Source organism: Triticum aestivum, chromosome 2A (assembly GCF_018294505.1).
Source record: "Triticum aestivum cultivar Chinese Spring chromosome 2A, IWGSC CS RefSeq v2.1, whole genome shotgun sequence".
In the NCBI taxonomy this organism is placed as follows: domain Eukaryota; kingdom Viridiplantae; phylum Streptophyta; class Magnoliopsida; order Poales; family Poaceae; genus Triticum; species Triticum aestivum.
Genome location: NC_057797.1, coordinates 658618141 through 658646133, shown reverse-complemented (window position 1 = coordinate 658646133; position 27993 = coordinate 658618141).

The window sequence follows — 27993 nt, the reverse complement described above, 5'->3', positions numbered from 1 at the left end:
TTTGGATTCCGTTTGGTATTCCTTTTCTGCGGAACTCTAAAATAGGCAAAAAAATAGAAACTGGCACTGGGCCTCCGGTTAATAGGTTAGTCCTAAAAATAATATAAAAGAGCATATTGAAGCCCATTAAACATCCAAAACAGATAATATAATAGCATGGAACAATCGAAAATTATAGATACGTTGGAGACGTATCAAGCACCCCCAAGCTTAATTCTTGCTCGTCCTCGAGTAGGTAAATGATAAAAACATAATTTTTGATGTGGAATGCTACCTAACATAATTATCAATGTAATTTTCTTTATTGTGGCATGAATGTTCAGATCCGAAAGATTCAAAATAAAAGTTTAATATTGATATAAAAATAATAATACTTCAAGCATACTAATAAAGTAATCATGTCTTCTCAAAATAACATGGCCAAAGAAAGTTATCCCTACAAAATCATATAGTCTTGCTATGCTCTATCTTCATCACACAAAAAATTTAAATCGTGCACAACCCAGATGACAAGCCAAGCAATTGTTTCATACTTTTGATGTTCTCAAACTTTTTCAATCTTCACGCAATACATGAGCATGAGACATGGACATAGCACTATAGGTGGAATAGAATGGTGGTTGTGGAGAAGACAAAAAGGAGAATATAGTCTCACATCAACTAGGCATATCAACGGGCTATGAAGATGCCCATCAATAGATATCAATTTGAGTGAGTAGGGATTGCCATGCAACGGATGCACTAGAGCTATAAGTGTATGAAAGCTCAAAAAGAAACTAAGTGGGTATGCATCTAACTCGCTTGCTCACGAAGACCTGGGGCATTTTGAGGAATCCCGTCATTGGAATATACAAGCCAAGTTCTATAATGAAAAATTCCCACTAGTATATGAAAGTGACAAAATAGGAGACTGATACGTCTCCAACGTATCTATAATTTTTGATTGCTCCATGCTATATTATCTACTGTTTTGGACATTATTGGGCTTTATTATCCACTTTTATATTATTTTTGGGACTAACCTATTAACCGGAGGCCCACCCCAGAATTGCTGTTTTTTTGCCTATTTTAGGGTTTCGAAGAAAAGGAATATCAAACAGAGTCCAAACGGAATGAAACCTTCGGGATCGTGATTTTCTCACCGAACATGATCCAAGAGAGGAGGAGGCCACGAGGTAGGGGGGCGCGCCTACCCCCCCAGGCGCGCCCTCCACCCTCGTGGGCTCCCTGTTGCTCCACCGACGTACTCTTTCCTCCTATATATACCTACGTACCCTCAAATGATCAAAGACAGAGCCAAAACCCTAATTCCACCACCGTAACTTTCTGTATCCACAAGATCCCATATTGGGGCCTATTCCGGAGCTCCGCCGGAGGGGGCATCCATCACGGAGGGCTTCTACATCAACACCATAGCCCCTCCGATGAAGTGTGAGTAGTTTACCTCAGACCTTCGGGTCCATAGTTATTAGCTAGATGGCTTCTTCTCTCTTTTTGGATCTCAATACAATGTTCTCCCCCTCTCTTGTGGAGACATATTCAATGTAATCTTCTTTTTGCGGTGTGTTTGTTAAGACCGATGAATTGTGGGTTTATGATCAAGATTATCTATGAACAATATTTGAATCTTCTCTGAATTCTTTTATGTATGATTGGTTATCTTTGCAAGTCTCTTCGAATTATCAATTTGGTTTGGCCTACTAGATTGATCTTTCTTGCAATGGGAGAAGTGCTTAGCTTTGGGTTCAATCTTGCGGTGTCCTTTCCCAGTGACAGTAGGGGCAGCAAGGCACGTATTGTATTATTGCCATCGAGGATAACAAGATGTTTTTTTATCATATTCCATGAATTTATCCCTCTACATCATGTCATCTTGCTTAAGGCGTTACTCTGTTTTCATGAACTTAATACTCTAGATGCATGCTGGACAGTGGGTCGATGAGTGGAGTAATAGTAGTAGATGCAGGCAGGAGTCGGTCTACTTGTCTTGGACGTGATGCCTATATACATGATCATACCTAGATATTCTCATAACTATGCTCAATTCTGTCAATTGCTGAACAGTAATTCGTTCACCCACCGTCAAATACTTATGCTCTTGAGAGAAGCCACTAGTGAAACCTATGGCCCCCGGGTCTATCTTCATCATATTAATCTTCCAATACTTAGTTATTTCCTTTGCTTTTTAATTTTATTTTAATTTACTTTGCATCTTTATCATAAAAATACCAAAAATATTATCTTATCATATCTATCAGATCTCACTCTCGTAAGTGACCGTGAAGGGATTGACAACCCCTTATCGCGTTGGTTGCGAGGAGTTATTTGTTTTGTGCATGTACGAGGGACTCGCACGTAGCCTCCTACTGGATTGATACCTTGGTTCTCAAAAACCAAGGGAAATACTTATGCTACTTTGTTGCATCATCCTTTCCTCTTCAAGGAAATCCAACGCAGTGCTCAAGAGGTAGCAGAGACTCTCTATCATGAAGATCATGGTGCTACTTTGAAGCACAAGTGTGTAAAAAGGATAGTGGCATTGCCCCTTCTCTCTTTTTCTCTCATCATTTTTTATTTGGGCCTTTTCTCTTTTTTTTATGGCCTCTTTTTTTCTTTTTTTTTTCTTTTTCGTCCGCAATCTTATCCCGACTTGTGGGGGAATCATAGTCTCCATCATCCTTTCCTCACATGGGACAATGCTCTAATAATGATGATCATCACACTTTTATTTACTTACAACTCAACAATTACAACTCGATACTTAGAACAAAATATGACTCTATGTGAATGCCTCCGGCGGTGTACCGGGATGTGCAATGAATCAAGAGTGACATGTATGAAAAATTATGAATGGTGGCTGATACGTCTCCAACGTATCTATAATTTTTTATTGTTCCATGCTATTATATATTCTGTTTTGGATGTTTAATGGGCTTATTTATACAATTTTATATTATTTTTGAGACTAACCTATTAACCGGAGGCCCAGCACAAATTGCTATTTTTTTGCCTATTTCAGTGTTTCACAGAAAAAGAATATCAAACAGAGTCCAAACGAAACGAAACCTTCGGGAGCGTGATTTTTGGAACAAACGTGATCCATAGGACTCGGAGTGGATGCCAAGCAATCAACGAGGAGGCCACGAGGCAGGGGGCGCGCCCTCCACCCTCGTGCCCCCCATGGCTCCACCGACCTACTTCTTCCTCCTATATATACCTACGTACCCCCAAACCATCGAAGAGCACCACGAAACCCTATTTCCACTGCCGCAACCTTCTGTACCCAAGAGATCCCATCTTGGGGCCTTTTCCGGAGCTCCGCCGGAGGGGGCATCGATCATGGAGGGCCTCTACATCAACTCCATGGCCTCTCCGGTGATGTGTGAGTAGTTTATTTCAGACATTCGGGTCTATCGCTAGTAGCTAGATGGCTTCTTCTCTCTCTTTGGATCTCAATACAAAGTTCTCCTCGATCTTCTTGGAGATCTATTCGATGTAATCTTCTTTTGCGGTGTGTTTGTCGAGATCCAATGAATTGTGGGTTTATGATCAAGATTATCTACGAACAATATTTGAATCTTCTCTGAATTCTTTTATGTATGATTGGTTATCTTTGCAAGTCTCTTTGAATTATCAGTTTGGTTTGGCATACTAGATTGATCTTTCTTGCAATGGGAGAAGTGCTTAGCTTTGGGTTCAATCTTGTGGTGCTCAATCCCAGTGAAAGAAAGGGAAATGACACGTATTGTATTGTTGCCATCGAGGATAAAAAGATGGGGTTTATATCATATTGCATGAGTTTATCCCTCTACATCATGTCATCTTGCTTAAAGTGTTACTCCGTTCTTATGAACTTAATACTCTAGATGCATGTTGGATAGCAGTTGATGTGTAGAGTAATAGTAGTAGATGCAGGCAGGAGTCGGTCTACTTGTCACGGACGTGATGCCTATATACATGATCATGCCTAGATATTCTCATAATTATTCGCTTTTCTATCAATTGCTCGACAGTAATTTGTTCACCCACCGTAATACTTATGCTATCTTGAAAGAAGCCGCTAGTGAAACCTATGACCCCGGGTCTATTTTCCATCATATTAATCTCCCGTCAACAAGCTATTTCTGGCACCGTTTATTTTGATTTCTTTACTTTTAGTCTTTATCATAAAAATACCAAAAATATTATCTTATCTTCTTTATCATATCTCACTTTTGCAAGTGGTCGTGAAGGGATTGACAACCCCTTTATCGGGTTGGTTGCAAGGTTCTTATTTGTTTGTGTAGGTGCAAGGGACTTGAGCGTGGCCTCCTACTGGATTGATACCTTGGTTCTCAAAAACTGAGGGAAATACTTACGCTACTTTACTGCATCACCCTTTCCTCTTCAAGGAAAAACCAACGCAGTGCTCAAGAGGTAGCAAGAAGGATTTCTGGCGCCGTTGCCGGGGAGTCTACGCACAAGTCAAGACATACCAGGTAACCATCACAAACTCTTATCCCTCACATTACATTATTTGCCATTTGCCTCTCGTTTTCCTCTCCCCCACTTCACCCTTGTCGTTTTATTCGCCCTCTTTTTCCTTCACCTTTTTCTTGCTTGTTCCTTGAGATATTTGCTGTCATTATGTCTAAAACTGGTGAGGTTATTGCTGATAATAACATGGGAAACTTTGATGCTTTTGATGATCCTCCTGAGGAACCTACTATCTTGCATACTAAAAGGTTTTGAGTTGGTAGTGGTAATATTATTGGGAAAAGAGTTATTCAATATTTCTTTACTTGTGCCGGTGCTTTGCCCATTATGGGTGGCTCTATTCTTCATAGAACTAGTAGCCTTGCGAATGCAATATCTTTGCTCGTAGTTGAACTTGAAAGACAAATTCTTCATATGCATCCTTGCATACAAAGAATTTTCCTAGAATTCTCTAATATTGAACACTCTTCTGTTAAGCGTGCTGCTACTATCTTTTTGGCTCATGAGTTCAGATTTGTAAAGAAAGAGGCTAAAGAAATTTTTGCGCATTATAGGGTTGATGCTGGTCATCCTCCCATAGAAACTATCATTTTTAACCAAGAATACATAATGCGTTTACAATCTTTAGATTATGTTGCTTATAATGAAAATCTTAGAAAAAAGGTTCCTGCCGATGTTCTAGTTGATAGAATTTCTAAACTTAATGATGATTTTGCTATTCAGAATAATGGGTTAGGTTTTTCTCTCGAGCAAAAGCTTGTGACCTTTTGTCAAAAGAACGCTTGTAATGATGAATTGGTTGTGCAATATAAGGGGCCAAAGGAGGAACCCATACCTCCTGAACTTGATCTTGGGGACTTTTGTCCCATTAAATTTAGCCCTTTTGATTATTTTTGCTTGCCACAAATAAAACTTGCTTCTGAACTTAGAGAGTATGAGAGAAGTTTTCATGACTTGCCTTACCATTATTATGGCAATACCTAGATCTATCCTTGCTTTTATGCCTAGCTAGGGGCGTTAAACGATAGCGCTTGTTGGGAGGCAACCCAATTTTAATTCGTTTCTTGCTTTTTGATTATGTTTAGTAATAAATAATTTATCTATCCTCTGTTTAGATGTGGTTTTATGATTTTAATTAGTGTTTGTGCCAAGTAGAACCTTTGGGAAGACTTGGGGAAAGTCTTTGCGATCTTGCTGTAAGAAACAGAAACTTTAGTGCTCACGAGAATTGCTGCCATTTTTTACTGGAGAGTGCTATTTAGTTAATTCTTTTTGAAGATGATTAATAGATAAATTCCTCACGTCCAGGAATTCATTTTATAATTTTTGGGGTTCCAGAAGTATTCGAAACCTACATATTACTACAGTCTGTTCTGTTTTTGACAGATTCTGTCTTTCGCGTGTTGTTTGCTTATTTTAATGAATCTACGAGTAGTATCGGAGGGTATGAACCATAGAGAAGTTGGAATACAATAGGTTTAACACCAATGTAAATAAAGAATGAGTTCATTACAGTACCTTGAAGTGGTGGTTTGTTTTCTTTTACTAACGGAGCTCATGAGATTTTCTTTTTGAGTTTTGTGTTGTGAAGTTTTCAAGTTTTGGGTAAGGATTTGATGGATTATGGAACAAGAAGTGGCAAGAGCCTAAGCTTGGGGATGCCTAAGGAACCCCAAGGTAAAATTCAAGGACAACCAAAAGCCTAAGCTTAGGGATGCCCCAAAAGGCATCCCCTCTTTTGTCTTCGTCTATCGGTAACTTTACTTGGGGCTATATTTTTAATCACCACATGATATGTGTTTTGCTTGGAGCGTCTTCTATGATTTGAGTCTTTGATTTTTAGTTCACCACAACCATCCTTGTTGTACACACCTTTTGATAGAGACACACATAAATTGGAATTTGTTAGAATACTCTATGTGCTTCACTTATATTTTTTGAGCTAGATAATTTTTGCTCTAGTGCTTCACTTATATCTTTTAGAGCACGGTGGTGGTTCTATTTTATAGAAATAATTGATCTCTCATGCTTCACTTATATTATTTTGAGAGTCCTTTAGAACAGCATGGTAATTTGCTTTGGTTATGAATTTAGTCCTAATATAATAGGCATCCAAGATCGCTATAATAAAAACTATCATACAAAAAGTGCATTGAATACTATGAGAAGTTTGGTACTTGATAATTATTTTGAGAGATGAAGATGGTGTTGGAGATATGCCCTAGAGGCAATCATGTATGATGATATTTCCTATGTGTTTATGAATAAAGATAGTCCTTGGACATTATCAATGATGTGTATCAACAAGTACATGACTTGTTTGTGGGACTATGCATTGTATGATGACTGTCCTAAAAGGTCCCTAGTCAAAAGGTTTGTGTGGACGCGCAGCCAACTAGACTAGCATATGGCACGGTCGATGGCTTGGTCTCACTAGCCATGGATCATTGGATGCTAACAGGATAATATGGACTTGGAAGGGTCTAGTCGGATTCGACGTAGTCGGATCCGAGTCGAGATAAGGTCCGAGTCGGACAGACCCAACTATGAGACGCAGTGATATGTCATCTGTGAGTCTCGAGTACTACATATGTTCCATGTCCTAAGACCTAAGCTGATGCATGTACTCGGGATGGTGACAGACTTGCTTTGGGCCGACCAAACGCTAATCTGTAATTGGGTAGTTATAAAGGTAGGTTTCGGGTTTGTCCAGAACCATGCTGCGAGACGTGGTCGAGCAAGATGGGATTTGCCCCTCCGATCAGGAGAGATATACTCTCGGCCCCTCGTGTGATCTGACCAGTATAAGCATGGCCATGCGACAAGGATTATGAGATAATCCGGTTTGTGGTTGGCATCACTGGAACGAGAAAGAGGACAGGCTAGCACAAGGATGACAGACTCGCCTTGAGCCCGACAACATATATCGTGTGGCAAAAGGAATGGAAGTATGATTTACAGGTTCGCCTAACCAGCTTCATAGTCTGTTTGGTGTTCGCCATGCCTTGCTAGAGGCCGCTACCAACTGTGCAGTTCTGAGGTGATCCGAACTGCGACCAAGCCGGCTTGAACCTAAGGGGTCGCACGCTTAAGGGAAGGAACCTACGAGGTCGGATCCGAGGACACTGGTCGGATGTGATATGAGTTGTATTCGGATTGTGGCCAAGACAACTTATGGGCTTTAGGGTCCGTGCAAGGCCCAAGTGTTGAGCCCGCGACGGACGCCTATATAAAGTGGAGGTGCCGCACACTCACGCTGTTGATCGCTTCGGCGCTGTCACTAGGGTTTGCATGTGTTGCGAATAGACACCTCCACTCGCCGCCGGTTGTGTGATCGGATCTAGCAGTCTGCCGCACGACGTTCCTCCTGCACACGCGGATACCGTTAGAGGCGGTGCACTTGTGCCGCTCCAGCGAACCTGTATGTGGGAACCGACGACCGGCTGTACGAGGGAAATCGGACGAGGAGGAGACGATCCACGCGGACGCGCTGCCCCAACTCTTCTTCCGCTGCATGGCACTGCGCGTTTAGTGGTAACGAACTGTGATCCATCTCCCGTAGCATGTTCTTGGTTGTTCTGCGCATAGGAAAACTTTAATTTGCAGTCGACGCACCCTACCGTAGATCCCAACAGATGGTGATATTAGAGTCATGCTAGTTTAGTAGTTGTGGATTTGAGAAATACTTGTGTTAAAGTTTGTGATTCCCGTAGCATGCACGTATGGTGAACCGTTATGTGATGAAGTCAGAGCATGATTTATTTATTGATTGTCTTCCTTATGAGTGGCGGCCGGGGACGAGCGATGGTCTTTTACTACCAATCTATCCCCTAGGAGCATGTGTGTAGTAATTTGTTTCGATAACTAATAGGTTTTTGCAATAAGTATGTGAGTTCTTTATGACTAATGTTGAGTCCATGGATTATACGCACTCTCACCCTTCCACCATTGCTAGCCTCTCTAGTACCGCGCAACTTTCGCCGGTACCTTAAACCCACCAAATACCTTCCTCAAAACAGCCACCATACCTACCTATTATGGCATTTCCATAGCCATTCCGAGATATATTGCCATGCAACTTTCCACCATTCCATTATTTTGACACGCTTCATCATTGTCATATTGCTTTGCATGATCATGTAGTTGACATCGTATTTGTGGAAAAGCCACCGTTCATAATTCTTTCATACATGTCACTCTTGATTCATTGCATATCCCGGTACTTCGCCAGAGGCATTCACATAGAGTCATATTTTTTGTTCTAATTCTTGAGTTGTAAGAAAATAAAAGTGTGATGATGTAACGCCCTCGATGCGGCTATAGCTCCCACGTGTCAAGGCACGACTTAGAGACATAACCGCATTGAAAGCAATGTCGCAAGTTAGGCAATCTTCACAACATCCCATGTAATATAGATAATAAAAGGGGAGAACATAGTTGGCTTACACTCGCCACGTCAATCAAAGTACATAAATAGCATTACAACATTCAAACACTCATGGCCCGACTACGGCGCCAAAATAAAAGATAACCCAACAAGTAACACGGTCCCGATCACCCCAACTGGGCACCACTACTGATCATCAGGGAAAGACACATAGTAACGGCGTGAGTCCTCGTCAAACTCCTACTTGAGCTCAAGCGCGTCATCTGGAACGGAATCATCAGGCCCTGCATCTGGTTTAATAGTAATCTGTGAGCCACAGGGACTCAGCAATCTCGCACCCTCGCGATCAAGACTATTTAAGCTTAAGGGTAAGGCAAGGTAATTATGTGGAGCTGCAGCAAGCGACTAGCATATATGGTGGCTATCCTGTTCGCAAGAGAGAGCGAGAAGAGGAGGCAAAGCGCGAGCGTGTAACTAGAGGACATCCTGCGGCAAGCATTACTCCAACACCGTGTTCACTTCCCGGACTCCGCCGAGAAGAGACCATCACGGTAACTCACACTGTTGATTCATTTTAATTAAGTTAAGGTTCAAGTTATCTACAACCGGACATTAACAAATTCCCATCTGCCCATAACCGCGGGCACGGCTTTCGAAAGTTCAAATCCCTGCAGGGGAGTCCCAACTTAGCCCATGACAAGCTCTCACGGTCAACGAAGGAATAGACCTTCTCCCGAGACATTCCGATCAGACTCGGTATCCCGGTTCTACAAGACACTTCGACAAGTTAAAACAAATCCAGCAACACCACCCGAATGTGCCGACAAATCCCGATAGGAGCTGCACATATCTCGTTCTCAGGGCACACTCAGATGAGACATCCTATGAGTAAAACCAACCCTCAAGTTGCCCCGAGGTGGCCCCGCAGTCTACTCGGTCGGACCAACACTCAGAGGAGTACTGGCCCGGGGGGGTTTAAATAAGATGACCCTCGGGCTCCGGAAACCCAAGGGAAAAAGATGCTAGGTGGCAAATGGTAAAACCAAGGTTGGGCATTGCTGGAAAAGTTTTAATCAAGGCGAACTATCAAGGGGTTCCCATTATCACCCAACCGCGTAAGGAACGCAAAATCCGGGAACATAACACCGATATGACGGAAACTAGGGTGGCAAGAGTGGAACAAAACACTAGGCAAGAGGCCGAGCCTTCCACCCTTTACCAACTATATAGATGCATTAAGATAACAAGGCAATATAATGATACCCCAACAAGTAAATAATTTTCCAACAGGGAACAGTCTCCGATCTTCACCTGCAACTAGCAACGCTATAAGAGGGGCTGAGCAAATTGGTAACATAGCCAATCAACGGTTTTCTAGGACATGGTGGGTTAGAGGTTTGACATGGCAATTTGGGAGGCATGATAAGCAAGTGGTAGGCATCATAGCATAGGCATAGCAAAAGAGCGAGCATCTAGCAAAGCAAAGATAGTAGTGATTTCGAGGGTATGATCATCTTCCCTGCAAAGTTGTCAGAGTTGACTGGATCCTCGAAAGCAAACTCAACGGGCTCCTCGTTAGCGAACTTGTCTCCCGGCTCTACCCAAACAAGACAAACAAGCAAACGGAACACAATCAACCACGTGCAAACTCAAACAATAAGATGCAAACATGGTATGCTATGCGGGATGTGATATGGGATGCATATGCAAGATTTGACAAGGAATGCATGAACCTGGCCTCAACTTGTAAATCCAAGTGTGCCACTGGAAAGATGGGATGAAATCGCTTGAAAACGATATAAAGAACTCCGGAATCGGAGTTACGGTTTGGAAATGGCAAGCAATTCAAATATGACCATGTTCTGCGATTTACAGCAAGTAGCCAACTAGATGCAACAAGATGAACATGCTACAGCACCCAAACATGGCATCAAAATACATGGCAAGGATCCATTCATAATTCTTAACAAAAGACTAGCACTGAGCTACGGCTAATTCATCCATTAACAGGTTCAAACAAGCATGGCAAAAATGCATTTGGTAAACGGATTTCAGACTTGGTGAAGTTAACACTTGTCTGGAATTTCAGATCAGATAGCACTCTTTGGAGCATGAAAACTATATGCTACAGGACCTGAACATGGCAAAGTAAAGCATGGCATGCAGCTACTCAAAGAGCTTAACAAAAGTCCCTTAGTGACCTTGAGGCAAAAGGGATCACAAAATACATTTGCAAGCATGTGAACATGGCAAAAACATAATCAGTTCTCAGACTTAGTGAAAACTGGAGCATGCTGAAACATATATCAAGTAGGCATGTTTACGAGCTCGATGCACTCACTACAGAGCAAGCCATGACAATCTAAGCATACACCCATCAATAATACATAAAATGCAAGCTAGACATGGCAAGAACAATAACATAGCATGCACGGATCAACTACAACATCCTCGGCAAAATCGCTAACAAGTAGACAATCTGCCCAGATTCACAAAATAGGAAAAGTAGAGCTCGATTGACTCAAGCTAAGGTGCTCCATAATTGCAAAAAAAGGCATGGATGGATAAAGCACCACAATATTAACAAATCATCCTTAGTGATCATCCTCAAAATAGGCATGAATCAGTAGGAAACAACATGAACATATGGCATCTTGAGATAAACAGCTCAACGACTTAGTGGAAATGCTAAGTCCCTAAAATCAGCATTAACGAATGCTCCACTTTGCAAGCTTGTGCTAGTCACCACACACATCACAAAAATACATGGGTTGCACCTCTGGATAGAAGGCAAAACATATAACAAAACTCATGAAGAGCTCATGGCATATCATGCACACAATAATCAAGGCAAAAATGACAAATATCTAATTGGAGCAGCAGATCTGGATATTATCTCAAATAGCCTACTTCTAAGAGCATTTCGGGCATCAAGATGAAGTCAAATGAAAATGATGCAATGAGATGAAGTGATGTACTCTCTGAGACGAACATTTTGATATGCTATATGCCCAAAACGGAGCTACAGATGCAAAGTTACGATGCAATGAACATAGCCAAAAATATTAGGGTTTCGGGCAAAAGTCCACCCGATCCGGATCTGGATCTGGAGGGCACTGTAGCGGTGGCGCATATTCCGAGGTTCACCGGGGAGGCCGGCGCCGGAGTCGTTCGTGCCGGCGTCGAGGAGGGAGGAGGAAGGCGGGGCTCGCCGGGCGTGCGGCGGCACGGCCGCGGCGTCAGGGAGGCGAGGGCGGGGGGCGGCGACTAGAGCTCGCTGGAGTTGCTGCCGCGGGCTCCGGTGGCGAGGAGGTGCAGCGGCCGGCGAGCGGGAGCGCGAGGAGGCGGGTGGCGGCGCGCGGAGGCGGGGCGCGGCCCGGCTGGCCGAGTGGAGAGGGCCCGCCCTGGGCCGGGACGGGCTGGCGGCGGCGATGGTGGCCACGTGGCGCGTGCCGATTGGCTGCGGGCGGCGGCGGACGTGTCCGGCGGCCGGCGGACGTGTCCGGCCGCGCGGAGAGGGTGGATCTAGGGTTTGGACGAAGGGGATCCGCGAATTTCGGGAGGGTGGTGTATATATAGGCATAGAGGGAGCTAGGAGTGTCCAAATGAGGTGCGGTTTTCGGCCACGTAATCGTGATTGAATGCTCTAGATGATGGAGAAGGTTTTAGTGGGTTTTGGGCCAAAATGGAGAGGTGTTGGGCTGCAACACACACAAGGCCTTTTCGGTCCCTCGGTTAACCGTTGGAGCATCAAACGAAGTCCAAATGGTACGAAACTTGACAGGCGGTCTACCGGTAGTAAACCAAGGCCGCTTGGCAAGTCTTGGTCCAATCCGGAAATGTTCAATCCCCACACGCGAAAGAAAGTTAGAAATGACCACCGGAGGAGAACGGAGCGCCGGAATGCAAAACGGACAACGGAGAAAATGCTCGGATGCATGAGATGAACACGTATGCAAATGCAATGCACATGATGACATGATATGAGATGCATGACAATGACAACAACACACATGAGACAAAAACCCGAACCCGAGAAAATAAAATAACTTAACGCCGGAAACGGCAAGAGTTGGAGTACATATTGGGAAAATCATATGGTGTTACAACACTCCACCACTACGAAAGGATCTCGTCCCGAGATCTAGGACTGAAAGAACGCCGGGTACTCAGAACGGAGGTGATCATCGCGTTCCCAGATAGCTTCACGGTCAGAATTGTGTGACCACTTGACTTTGAGGAATTTGATTGACTTGTTGCGAGTCTTGCGTTCAGTCTCTTCAAGAATAGCAACGGGGTGGTCATGATAAGAGAGATCTTCTTGGAGCTCAATGTCCTCGAAGTTGACGGTGCGGTCAGGAGTCTTGAAGCACTTACGGAGCTAAGAGACATGGAACACGTCATGCACATTTGCAAAGTTTGAAGGAAGCTCGAGTTGATAGGCGAGATCGCCTCTCTTGCTGACGATCTTGAAAGGTCCCACGTATCTAGGGGCAAGCTTCCCTTTGATACCGAAGCGGCGAGTACCTTTCATAGGAGAGACGCGGAGGTAAACATGATCTCCGATCTCGAAAGCCAAATCACGGTGCTTACTATCATAGTAGCTCTTCTGGCGGGATTGGGCTGCTTTGAGGTAATCTCGAATGACTTTGCACATTTCCTCTGCCTCTGTGATTAAGTCATTTCCCAAAAGCTGACGTTCACCGATTTCCGACCAGTTGAGAGGGGTACGGCACTTCCTGCCATACAGAATTTCGAATGGGGCCTTGCCAGAACTTGCTTGAAAACTGTTGTAGTAGGAGAATTCAGCATATGGAAGACAATCCTCCCACTTCATGCCGAAGGAGATCACACAAACCTTGAGCATATCTTCAAGAATATGGTTGACACGCTCGACTTGACCGCTAGTTTGAGGATGGAAAGTTGTGTTGAAGCGGATGTTGGTGCCCATGGCCTTCTGAAAAGAATCCCAAAACTTGGAGGTAAAGATGCTGCCACGGTCTGAAGATATCACTTGAGGAATACCATGCAGAGAGACAATTCGAGAGGTATAGAGTTCCGCCAATTGAGCTGCAGTGATTGACACTTTGATAGGCAGAAAGTGAGCCACTTTAGTGAGTTTGTCGATGACAACGAATATAGCATCATTGCCACGCTTGGACTTTGGAAACCCAGTCACGAAGTCCATTTCAATGTGGTCAAACTTCCATTCTGGAATGGCAAGAGGTTGGAGGAAACCAGCTGGCCTTTGGTGTTCTGCCTTCACTCTTCTGCAGACATCACACTCATTCACGAATTGAGCAATCTCGCGCTTCATTCGAGTTCACCAATAAGCCTGCTTGAGGTCCTGATACATCTTCGTGCTCCCAGGGTGGATGGAGAGGAGAGAATTGTGAGCCTCGTTCATGATCACTTTACGGAGGTCACCTTTGGGCACAACAATACGATGCTCGAAGAAGAGAGTGTCCTTGTCATCAAGGTGGTAGCACTTGTACTTGGGTTGACTCTTGGCAATCCCAATTTTCACCTTTTTCACCATAGCATCAAGAAGCTGAGCTTGGCAAATCTGGTCTTCCAAGGTAGGAGAGACTTGAAGGTTAGGGAGGAAACCTTGAGGAACAACTTGCAGATTAAGTTTGCGGAAAGCTTCACAAAGCTCGGGTTGATAAGGCTTGAGAATCAGACTGTTGCAATAAGCCTTTCTGCTCAATGCGTCAGCAATCACATTGGCCTTGCCTGGAGTATACTCGATACTCGGATTATACTCTTGAATCATTTCGACCCATCGAGTCTGCCTGAGGTTGAGGTTAGGCTGAGTGAAGATGTACTTGAGACTCTTGTGGTCAGTGAAAATGTCCACTTTTCTTCTCAATAAGAGATGTCTCCAAGTCAAAAGAGCATGCACTACTGCCACCAACTCGAGATCATGAGTGGGGTAGTTCTTCTCGTTGGGCTTCAACTGGCGAGAGGTATAAGCCAGAACTTTATTCTCTTGCATCAACACTGCGCCAAGACCTTGGAGAGAGGCATCACAAAAGACCTCGTACGGCTTGGATTCATCAGGCGGAGTCAGAACTGGAGCAGTGACCAATTTCTCTTTCAAAGTGTTGAAAGCAATGTCACACTCCGAAGACCAAACGTACTTGACGTGCTTCTGGAGAAGATTTGAGAGAGGCTTCGCGATCTTAGAAAAGTGTTCAACGAATCTTTGACAGTAGCTTGCGAGACCGAGGAAGCTATGGAGTTGTTTCACATTCTGAGGTGATTCCCAATTCACAATTGCAGACACCTTCTCAGGATTCACCGCAATGCCCTTGGCAGAGATGATATGACCAAGATAAAGAACCTCATCGAGCCAAAATTCGCACTTAGAAAACTTGGCGTAGAACTTGTGTTCCCTGAGCTTATCGAGTACCAAACGCAAGTGCTTGGCATGATCTTCCTTGTTCTTCGAAAAGACCAGAATGTCGTCGAGATGGACCAAAACGAAGTCATTGGTGTAGGCGTTGAAGATGAAGTTCATCACGCGAGAGAAAGTCAGATGAGCGTTGACAAGGCCAAAAGACATGACAGTGTATTCATATGAACCAAAGCTTGTCCTGAAAGCCGTCTTGGTAATATCTTGCTCACGGATTCGAATCTGATGATAACCCATACGGAGATCAAGCTTGGAGAATACTTGGGCACCTTTGAGTTGTTCGAACAGCTCATTGATGTTGGGAAGTGGATACTTATTCTTGATGGTCTTCTTGTTCAATGGATGGTAATCAACACAAAGTCGATCCGTTCCATCCTTCTTCTTCACAAAAAGAACACCACAACCCCACGGAGAAGAACTAGGTCGGATGAGACCCATTCGCTCTTGAATATCGAGTTGCTTCTTCAGCTCCTTCAACTCTTCAGGTCCGAGCTTATAAGGACGCTTGCACACAGGTTCCGTGCCAGGCTCAAGATCGATGACGAATTCAACTAGCCGGTGCTGAGGCATTCCTGGAAGCTCTTCTGGAAAGACGTCTTGGTATTCGCAAACGACTAGGATTTGCGATATAGCATCCAGTTCACCCCTCTCATTGAGAGAAAACAGACGGATGGTATCATCACGAGCGGCAAAGACAATTACATCCTCAGACGAATGAGTCAATTGAATCTGCCTAGCTGCACAATCAAGATGCGCCTTATGCTTAGAAAGCCAATCCATTCCGAGAATAAGATCAATATCCGAGTTACCAAGAACCACCAGAGAAGAAAGAAACTTGTAGTCACCCAACGTGATAGAAATATTGGAAGCAACCAAACTAGAAGTCAAAAGCTTGCCGGGAGAAACAACTTGCATGACTTTGGACATGGCCTCAGTATCAACATTGTGCTTCGATGCAAAAGGGCATGACAAGAAGGAATGCGATGCACCAGTATCAAAAAGTACTTTTGCAGGAACATCGTTAACAGGAAGGTTACCCATGATGACATCTGACGAGTCCTCTGCCTAAGCTGCGTTCATCAAGTTGACCTTGGCATGCTTGGGATTATGCTTGACCACAACTGTACTTGCCGATCTCACAGGAGGAGGAGGAGGAGGAAGACGCCTCTGATTGAAGCATTTGTTGGCATAGTGACCCTTCTGTTGGCACTTGTTGCACGTGACCTCTGAAAGCGGATGGTGATACGGAGCACTCGATCTTGGAGCTTGAGACGAAGTCTTGTTCTGAAAGCCAGGGTTGGGTGGGTGGGAAGATCCACTGCCACCTTTGCTCTTCTGCTGATACAGCTGACGGAACGGAGGAGTAGGAAGCCAAAACTTCTACTGCTTGGCCACTTGAGTAGAGGAAGAAGGAGTAGTGTCTCTGACTCGCTTCTTGGAAGCATCACACCTCAGTTGAGCGGCCTCTTGCTTCAATGCCATGTTGTAGAACTCATCGTACCTCAAGGGCTCAAAGAGAACAAGAGCTAGCTGGATTTCTTCTCTGAGACCACCCCTGAACTGGTATATCATGCTCTTCTCATCAGGGACGTCCTGCTTGGCAAAGCGGGCGAGCTTCTGAAACAACTTGTTGTAGTCATATACAGACAAAGAGCCTTGCTTCAGGTTGCGGAATTCCTCACGCTTGCTTTCAACCACGCTCTGAGGAATATGATGAGCTTTGAAGTCTTGACGGAATTCATCCCAGGTAATCACACGTCCTCCTCTGGAATCCTTGTACTGCTGGAATCATTCTGCAGCTTGGTCTTTGAGTTGGAAGGAAGCAAACTTGACAAAGTCCTCAGGCCTGACGTTACTGCACTCAAAATGCTTGCACAGATCCACGAGCCAATCGTCAGCATCAGTTGCCTCAACACAATTACTGAAAGTCTTTGGCCCGTTAGCAAGGAACTGGTTGAGTGTAGCAAAGTGATTCTGATTGTTGCCTTGGTTGCCTTGGTTCGCTTGATTGCGCTCTTGAAGAACTTACATGATCAACTGTGTGTTTGCATTGGTTGCGGCCATCACAGCTTGCCATGCCTCCGGAGGAGGTGGAGGTGGCGGCAGATCTTGATTCTGATTCTGATTGGTGCTCTTTGCGGGAGCCATCCTGAAGAGGTTGACCACCGTTAGCACATTGACAGATAAAATGAAGCCGAATCCAACGAAATGAAAATTGCAACATAAAGTCTTCACATCCGAACAAAATGAACGAATGCATTCCTTTTGAAATGGTCACATATCCATATATTGAGAAGCCACTTAGAATTTAGGTAGAGAAATAAATCAACAAGGTACGGATCAAGAACGAATACTCGGTAAGAAATCCCAATCTCAAACCAAATATCCGTGGAAGAAAAGCTAGAGCTACAAGAATTCCCACCTATGAAACTCCCGAACCTTTCCGGTTATGCAATCAGGTGTTGGGGATACAGGGGAAGCATAATATCTCACCCAAAACTAGCAAATCCTACATCCAGCTGTATCCATCCTTCAACACATAACCGAGAAAACTTCAGAAACCATCTACCTCAACCTTCGAAAAGCATCCATTATACAAGTTATGGCGATACTCCCGAACTCCCGCCCCAGTACTGGGTGGCGTCGAGGTTATCTCACCAACGAACTGCATAAAAGAGATTTTCGATGTCAGCGTACTAAACTCAGGTATTCCAGAACTGCAACGATAAAATTGTGACGACAATACCTCGGAGCTCAACTCCCCGGGACACTGCCACAACCCCTAAATGACAGGAGGCACCAAGAACAATGTTCTCGTCACAAAACCATCGGAATGATTCCAAGATACCCGCGTGATCCTAAATTTTTTTTAGTGAAATTTGAGAAGAGAAGAGTCAAAACTCTACGTCAGGATGCCTTACCAGAGTGACGAGGAGACTGGGAAGTAAAAAGAATTCCTAAACTCTCCGATATATAATTCCTAAATGACTCAAAACATTTTTCTAGACACAACTCGGCCGCTAATAACGATCAAGCAATGGGGGCTCCTAAGGTCGGGGAAGGCTCTGATTACCAACTTGTAACGCCCTCGATGCGGCTATAGCTCCCACGTGTCGAGGCACGACTTAGAGACATAACCGCATTGAAAGCAATGTCGCAAGTTAGGCAATCTTCACAACATCCCATGTAATATAGATAATAAAAGGGGAGATACATAGTTGGCTTACACTCGCCACGTCAATCAAAGTACATAAATAGCATTACAACATTCAAACACTCATGGCCCGACTACGGCGCCAAAATAAAAGATAACCCAACAAGCGACACGGTCCCGATCACCCCAACTGGGCACCACTACTGATCATCAGGGAAAGACACGTAGTAACGGCGTGAGTCCTCATCAAACTCCCACTTGAGCTCAAGCGCGTCATCTGGAATGGAATCATCAGGCCCTGCATCTGGTTTAATAGTAATCTGTGAGCCACAGGGACTCAGCAATCTCGCACCCTCGCGATCAAGACTATTTAAGCTTAAGGGTAAGGCAAGGTAATTATGTGGAGCTGCAGCAAGCGACTAGCATATATGGTGGCTATCCTGTTCGCAAGAGAGAGCGAGAAGAGGAGGCAAAGCGCGAGCGTGTAACTAGAGGACATCCTGCGGCAAGCATTACTCCAACACCGTGTTCACTTCCCGGACTCTGCCGAGAAGAGACCATCACGGTAACTCACACTATTGATTCATTTTAATTAAGTTAAGGTTCAAGTTATCTACAACCGGACATTAACAAATTCCCATCTGCCCATAACCGCGGGCACGGCTTTCGAAAGTTCAAATCCCTGCAGGGGAGTCCCAACTTAGCCCATGACAAGCTCTCACGGTCAACGAAGGAATAGACCTTCTCCCGAGACATTCCGATCAGACTCGGTATCCCGGTTCTACAAGACACTTCGACAAGTTAAAACAAATCCAGCAACACCACCCGAATGTGCCGACAAATCCCGATAGGAGCTGCACATATCTCGTTCTCAGGGCACACTCAGATGAGACATCCTATGAGTAAAACCAACCCTCAAGTTGCCTCGAGGTGGCCCCGCGGTCTACTTGGTCGGACCAACACTCAGAGGAGTACTGGCCCGGGGGGGTTTAAATAAGATGACCCTCGGGCTCCGGAAACCCAAGGGAAAAAGAGGCTAGGTGGCAAATGGTAAAACCAAGGTTGGGCATTGCTGGAAAAGTTTTAATCAAGGCGAACTATCAAGGGGTTCCCATTATCACCCAACCGCGTAAGGAACGCAAAATCCGGGAACATAACACCGATATGACGGAAACTAGGGCGGCAAGAGTGGAACAAAACACTAGGCGAGAGGCCGATCCTTCCACCCTTTACCAAGTATATAGATGCATTAAGATAACAAGGCAATATAATGATACCCCAACAAGTAAATAATGTTCCAATAGGGAACGGTCTCCGATCTTCACCTGCAACTAGCAACGCTATAAGAGGGGCTGAGCAAAGCGGTAACATAGCCAATCAACGGTTTGCTAGGACATGGTGGGTTAGAGGTTTGACATGGAAATTTGGGAGGCATGATAAGCAAGTGGTAGGCATCGTAGCATAGGCATAGCAAAAGAGCGAGCATCTAGCAAAGCAAAGATAGTAGTGATTTTGAGGGTATGATCATCTTGCCTGCAAAGTTGTCAGAGTTGACTGGATCCTCGAAAGCAAACTCAACGGGCTCCTTGTTAGCAAACTCATCTCCCGGCTCTACCCAAACAAGACAAACAAGCAAACGGAACACAATCAACCACGTGCAAACTCAAACAACAAGATGCAAACATGGTATGCTATGCGGGATGCCATATGGGATGCATATGCAAGATTTGACACGGAATGCATGAAGCTGGCCTCAACTTGGAAATCCAAGTGTGCCACTAGAAAGATGGGATGAAATCGCTTGAAAACGATATAAAGAACTCCGGAATCGGAGTTATGGTTTGGAAATGGCAAGCAATTCAAATATGACCACGTTCTGCGATTTACAGCAAGTAGCCAACTAGATGCAACAAGATGAACATGCTACAGCACCCAAACATGGCATCAAAATACATGGCAGGGATCCATTCATGATGCTTAACAAAATACTAGCACTGAGCTATGGCCAATTCATCCATTAACAGGTTCAAACAAGCATGGCAAAAATGCATTTGGTAAACAGATTTCAGACTTAGTGAAATTAACACTTGTCTGGAATTTCAGATCAGATAGCACTCTTTGGAGCATGAAAACTATATGCTACAGGACCTGAACATGGCAAAGTAAAGCACTGCATGCAGCTACTCAAAGAGCTTAACAAAAGTCCCTTAGTGACCTTGAGCCAAAAGGGATCACAAAATACATTTGCAAGCATGTGAACATGGCAAAAACATAATCAGTTCTCAGACTTAGTGAAAACTGGAGCATGCTGAAACAAATATCAAGTAGGCATGTTTACAAGCTCGATGCACTCACTACAGAGCAAGCCATGACAATCTAAGCATACACCCATCAAGAATACACAAAATGCAAGCTAGACATGGCAAGAACAATAACATAGCATGCACGGATCAACTACAACATCCTCGGCAAAATCGCTAACAAGTAGACAATCTGCCCAAATTCACGAATTGCCAAAAGTAGAGCTCGATTGATTCAAGATAGGTTGCTCCATAATTGCAAAAAAAGACATGGATGGATAGAGCACTACAAGATTAACAAAACATCCTTACTGATAATCCTCAAAAGAGGCATGAATCAGTAGGAAACAACATGAACATATGGCATCTTGAGATAAACAGCTCAAGGACTTTGTGGAAATGCTAAGTCCCTGAAATCAGCATTAACGAATGCTCCACTTTGCAAGCTTGTGCTAGTCACCACACACATCACAAAAATACATGGGTTGCACCTCTGGATAGAAGGCAAAACATATAACAAAACTCATAAAGAGCTCAGGGGCATATCATGCACACAATAATCAAGGCAAAAATGACAAATATCTAATTGGAGCAGCAGATCTGGCAATTATCTCAAATAGCCTACTTCTAACAGCATTTCGGGCATCAAGATGAACTCAAATGAAAATGATGCAATGAGGTGAAATGATGTACACTCTGAGACGAACATTTTGATATGCTATATGCCCAAAACAGAGCTACGGATGCAAAGTTACGATGCGATGAACATAGCCAAAAATATTAGGGTTTCGGGCAAAAAGTCAACCCGATCCGGATCTGGATCTGGAGGGGACTGTAGCGGTGGTGCGTATTCCGAGGTTCGCCGGGGAGGCCGGTGCCGGAGTCGTTCGTGCCGGCGTCGAGGAGGGAGGAGGAAGGCCGGGGCTCGCCGGGCGTGCGGCGGCGCGGTCGCGGCGTCGGGAGGCGAGGGCGCAGCAGGGGCGGCGACCGGAGCTCGCCCGAGTTGCTGCCGCGGGCTCCGGCGGCGAGGAGGTGCGGCGGCTGGCGAGCGGGAGCGCGAGGAGGCGGATGGCGGAGCGCGGGAGACGGGGCGCGGCCCGGCTGGTCGAGTGGAGAGGGCCCGCCCAGGGCCGGGACGGGCTGGCGGCGGCGATGGTGGCCGGGGCCACGTGGCGCGCGCCGATTGGCTGCGGGCAGCGGCGGACGTGTCTGGCCGCGCGGAGAGGGTGGATCTAGGGTTTGGACGAAGGGGATCCGCGAATTTCGGGAGGGTGGTGTATATATAGGCATAGAGGGAGCTAGGAGTGTCCAAATGAGGTGCGGTTTTCGGCCAGGCGATCGTGATCGAATGCTCTAGATGATGGAGAAGGTTTTAGTGGGTTTTGGGCCAAAATGGAGAGGTGTTGGGCTGCAACACACACGAGGCCTTTTCGGTCCCTTGGTTAACCGTTGGAGCATCAAACGAAGTCCAAATGGTACGAAACTTGACAGGCGGTCTACCGGTAGTAAACCAAGGCCGCTTGGCAAGTATCGGTCCAATCCAGAAATGTTCAATCCCCACACACGAAAGAAAGGTAGAAATGACCACCGGAGGAGAACGGAGCGCCGGAATGCAAAACGGACAACGGGGAAAATGCTCGGATGCATGAGATGAACACGTATGCAAATGCAATGCACATGATGACATGATATGAGATGCATGACAATGACAACAACACACACGAGACAAAAACCCGAACCCGAGAAAATAAAATAACTTAACACCGGAAACGGCAGGAGTTGGAGTACATATTGGGAAAATCATATCCGGGGTGTTACAGATGATCATCATTATTAGAGGATTGTCCCATGTGAGGAAAGGATGATGGAGGCTATGATTCCCCCACAAGTCGGGATGAGACTCCGGACTAAAAAAAGAAGAGGCCAAAGAAAAAAAGAGAGAAGTCCCAACAGAAAAATGAGAGAAAAAGAGAGAAGGGACAATGTTACTATCCTTTTACCACACTTGTGCTCCAAAGTAGCACCAATATCTTCATGATAGAGAGTCTCCTATGTTGTCACCTTCATATACTAGTGGGAATTTTACATTATACAACTTGGCTTGTATATTCCAATGATGGGATTCCTCAAAATGCCCTAGGTCTTCGTGAGCAAGCGAGTTGGATGCACGCCCACTTAGTTTCTTTTGTTGAGCTTTCATACACTTATAGCTCTAGTGCATCCGTTGCATGGCAATCCCTACTCACTCACATTGATATCTATTAATAGGCACCTCCATAGCCCGTTGATACGCCTAGTTGATGTGAGACTATCTTCTCCTTTTTGTCTTCTCCACAACCACCATTCTATTCCACCTATAGTGCTATATCCATGGTTCACGCTCATATATTGCGTGAAGATTGAAAAAGTTTGAGAACATCAAAAGTATGAAACAATTGCTTGGCTTGTCATCAGGGTTGTGCATGATTTAAATATTTTGTGTGGTGAAGATAGAGCATAGCCAGACTATACGATTTTGTAGGGATAACTTTCTTTGGCCATGTTATTTTGAGAAGACATGATTGCTTAGTTTGTATGCTTGAAGTATTACTATTTTCATGTCAATATTAAACTTTTATCTTGAATCTTTCAGATATGAACATTCATGCCACAATAAAGAGATTTACATTGAGAATATGCTAGAAACCATTCCACATCAAAAATTATGTTTTTATCATTTACCTACTCGAGGACGAGCAGGAATTAAGCTTGGGGATGCTTGATACGTCTCCAACGTATCTATAATTTTTTATTGTTCCATGCTATTATATATTCTGTTTTGGATGTTTAATGGGCTTATTTATACACTTTTATATTATTTTTGGGACTAACCTATTAACCGGAGGCCCAGCCCAAATTGTTGTTTTTTTGCCTATTTCAGTGTTTCGCAAAAAAAGAATATCAAACGGAGTCCAAACAGAATGAAACCTTCGGGAGCGTGATTTTTGGAACAAACATGATCCAGAGGACTTGGAGTGGACGTTAAGCAATCAACGAGGAGGCCACGAGGCAGGGGGGCGCACCCTCCACTTTTGTGGGCCCCTTGTGGCTCCACCAACCTACTTCTTCCTCCTATATATACCTACGTACCCCCAAACCATCGAAGAGCACCACGAAACCCTATTTCCACCGCCGCAACCTTCTGTACCCAAGAGATTCCATCTTGGGGCCTTTTCCGGAGCTCCACTGGAGGGGGCATCGATCACGGAGGGCCTCTACATCAACTCCATGGCCTCTCCGATGATGTGTGAGTAGTTTACTTCAGACCTTCCATAGCTAGTAGCTAGATGGCTTCTTCTCTCTCTTTGGATCTCAATACAAAGTTCTCCCCGATCTTCTTGGAGATCTATTTGATGTAATCTTCTTTTGCGGTGTGTTTGCCGAGATCCAATGAATTGTGGGTTTATGATCAAGATTATCTACGAACAATATTTGAATCTTCTCTGAATTCTTTTATGTATGATTGGTTATCTTTGCAAGTCTCTTCGAATTATCAGTTTGGTTTGGCCTACAAGATGGATCTTTCTTGCAATGGGAGAAATGCTTAGCTTTGGGTTCAATCTTGCGGTGCTCGATCCCAGTGACAGTAGGGGAAACAACACATAGTGTATTGTTGCCATCGAGGATAAAAAGATGGGGTTTATATCATATTGCATGAGTTTATCCCGCTACATAATGTCATCTTGCTTAAAGCGTTACTCTGTTCTTATGAACTTAATACTCTACATGCATGCTGGATAGCGGTCGATGTGTGGAGTAATAGTAGTAGATGCAGGCAGGAGTCGGTCTACTTGTCATGGACGTGATGCCTATATACATAATCATGCCTAGATATTCTCATAATTGTTTGCTTTTCTATCAATTGCTCGACAGTAATTTGTTCACCCACTGTAATACTTATGCTATCTTGAGAGAAGCCGCTAGTGAAACCTATGCCCCGGGTCTATTTTCCATCATATTAATCTCCCGTCAATAAGCTATTTCTGGCACTGTTTATTTTGCTTTCTTTACTTTTAGTCTTTATCATAAAAATATCAAAAAATTATCTTATCTTCTCTATCAGATCTCACTTTTGCAAGTGGCCGTGAAGGGATTGACAACCCCTTTATTTCTTTGTGTAGGTGCAACGGACTTGAGCGTGGCCTCCTACTGGATTGATACCTTGGTTCTCAAAAACTGAGGGAAATACTTACGCTACTTTGCTACATCACCCTTTCCTCTTCAAGGGAAAATCAACGCAGTGCTCAAGAGGTAGTAGTGGCTTTGCCAGAAATACGAGGTCAACTACATGATCATGCAAAGCAATATGACAATGATGGAGTGTGTCATAAAAAATGGAACGGTGGAAAGTTGCATGGCAATATATCTTGGAATGGCTATGGAAATGCCATAACAGGTAGGTATGGTGGCTATTTTGAGGAAGGTAAATGGTGGGTTCATGGTACCGGCGAAAGTTGCGGCAGTACTAGAGAGGCTAGCAATGGTGGAAGGATGAGAGTGCGTATGATCCATGGACTCAACACTAGTCAAAAAGAACTCACATACTTATTGCAAAAATCTATTAGTTATCGAAACGAAGTATTATGCGCATGCTCCTAGGGGGATAGATTGGTAGGAAAAGACCATCGCTCGTCCCCGACCGCCACTCATAAGGAAGACGATAAAAAATTAAATCATGTTCCGACTTCATCACATAACGGTTCACCATACATGCATGCTACGGGAATTACAAACTTTAACACAACTATCTCTCAAATTCTCAACTACTCAACTAGCATGACTCTAATATCACCATCTTCATATCTCAAAACAATCAGAAGGAATCAAACTTCTCATAGTATTCAATGCACTTTATATGATAGTTTTTATTATATCCATCTTGGATGCCTATCGTATTAGGAGTAATTTTATAGCCAAAGCAAAATACCATGCCGTTCTAAATGGCTCTCAAAATAATATAGGTGAAGCATGAGATATCAATAATTTCTATAAAATAAAACCACCACCGTGCTCTAAAAAGATATAAGTGAAGCACTAGAGCAAAATTATCTAGCTCAAAAGATATAAGTGAAGCACATAGAGTATTCTAATAAATTCCGATTCATGTGTGTCTCCCCCAAAAGGTGTGTACATGCTACCTCTTCAGCATGCGTTGGTTTTCCCTTGAAGAGGAAAGGGTGATGCAACAAAGTAGCGTAAGTTTTTCCCTCAGTTTTGAGAACCAAGGTATCAATCCATTAGGAGACTACACGCAAGTCACCTAGTACCTGCACAAACAATCAAGAACCTCGCAACCAATGCGATAAAGGGGTTGTCAATCCCTTCACGGTCACTTACGAAAGTGAGATCTGATAAAGATAATAAGATAAATATTTTTGGTATTTTTGTTGTATAGATTGAAAAGTAAAGATTGCAAAATAAAATAAATAGTAAACTAGAATTGTAGATCATAAACTTATATGATATTAAATAGACCCGGGGGGCATGGGTTTCACTAGTGGCTTCTCTCATGATTGCAAGTATTACGGTGGGTGAACAAATTACTGCCGAGCAATTGATAGAAAAGTGCATAGTTATGAGAATATCTAGGCATGATTATGAAATATAGGCATCACATCTGTGTTAAGTAGACCGAAACGATTTTGCATCTACTACTATTACTCCACACATCGACCGTTATGCAGCATGCATCTAGAGTATTAAGTGCATAAGAACAGAGTAACACATTAGGCAAGATGACATGATGTAGAGGGATAAAGTCAAGCAATATGATATAAATCCCATCTTTTTATCCTTGATGGCAACAATACAATACGTGCCTTGCTGCCCCTACTGTCACTGGGAAAGGACACCGCAAGATTGAATCCAAAGCTAAGAGCTTCTTCCATTGCAAGAAAGATCAATCTAGTAGGCCAAACTAAACCGATAATTCAAAGATACTTGCAAAGCTATCAAATCATGCATATAAGAATTCAGAGAAGAACCAATATTGTTCATAGATAAACTTGATCATAAATCCACAATTCATTGGATCTCGGCAAACACACCGCAAAAGAATATTACATCAAATAGATCTCCAAGAACATCGAGGAGAACTTTGTATTGAAGATCAAAGAGAGAGAGAGAGAAGAAGCCATATAGCTAATAACTATGGACCCGAAGGGCTGTGGTAAATGATACATCTCCAACGTATCTATAATTTTTGATTGTTCCATGCTATTATATTATCAACCTTGGATGTTTTATATGCATTTATATGCTATTTTATATGATTTTTGGGACTAACCTATTAACCTAGAGCCCAGTGCTAGTTTCTGTTTTTTCCTTGTTTTAGAGTACCGTGGAAAAGGAAAATCAAACGGAGTCCAATTGACCTGAAACTTCACGGAACTTATTTTTGGACCAGAAGAAGCCCACGGAGTATCAGAGATGGACCAAGAGAGTCCCGGGCTGCCACGGGGGTGGGGGGCGCGCCCACCCCTGCCTAGTGGACAACCCGGAGATCCACCGACGTACTTCTTCCTCCTATATATACCCATATACCAAAAAACTTCGGAGAGGAGAATAGATTGGGAGTTCCGCTGCCAGAAGCCTCCGTAGCCACCGAAAACCAATCTAGACCCGTTCTGGCACCCTGCCGGAGGGGAAACCCCTCACCGGTGGCCATCTTCATCATCCCGACACTCTCCATGACGAGGAGGGAGTAGTTCTCCCTCGGGGCTGAGGGTATGTACCAGTAGCTATGTGTTTGATCTCTCTCTCTCTCTCTCTCTCTCGTGTTCTTGAGGTGGTACAATCTTGATGAATCGCAAGCTTTGCTATTATAGTTGGATCTTATGATGTTTCTCCCCCTCTACTCTCTTGTGATGAATTGAGTTTTCCCTTTGAAGTTATCTTATCGGATTGAGTCTTTAAGGATTTGAGAACACTTGATGTATGTCTTGCATGTGCTTATCTGTGGTGACAATGGGATATCACGTGATCCACTTGATGTATGTTTTGGTGATCAACTTGCGGGTTCCGCCCATGAACCTATGAGTAGGGGTTGGCACACATTTTCGTCTTGACTCTCCGGTAGAATCTTTGGGGCACTCTTTGAAGTACTTTGTGTTGGTTTGAATAGATGAATATGAGATTGTGTGATGCATATCGCATAATCATACCACCGGATACTTGAGGTGACATTGGACTATCTAGGTGACATTAAGGTTTTGGTTGA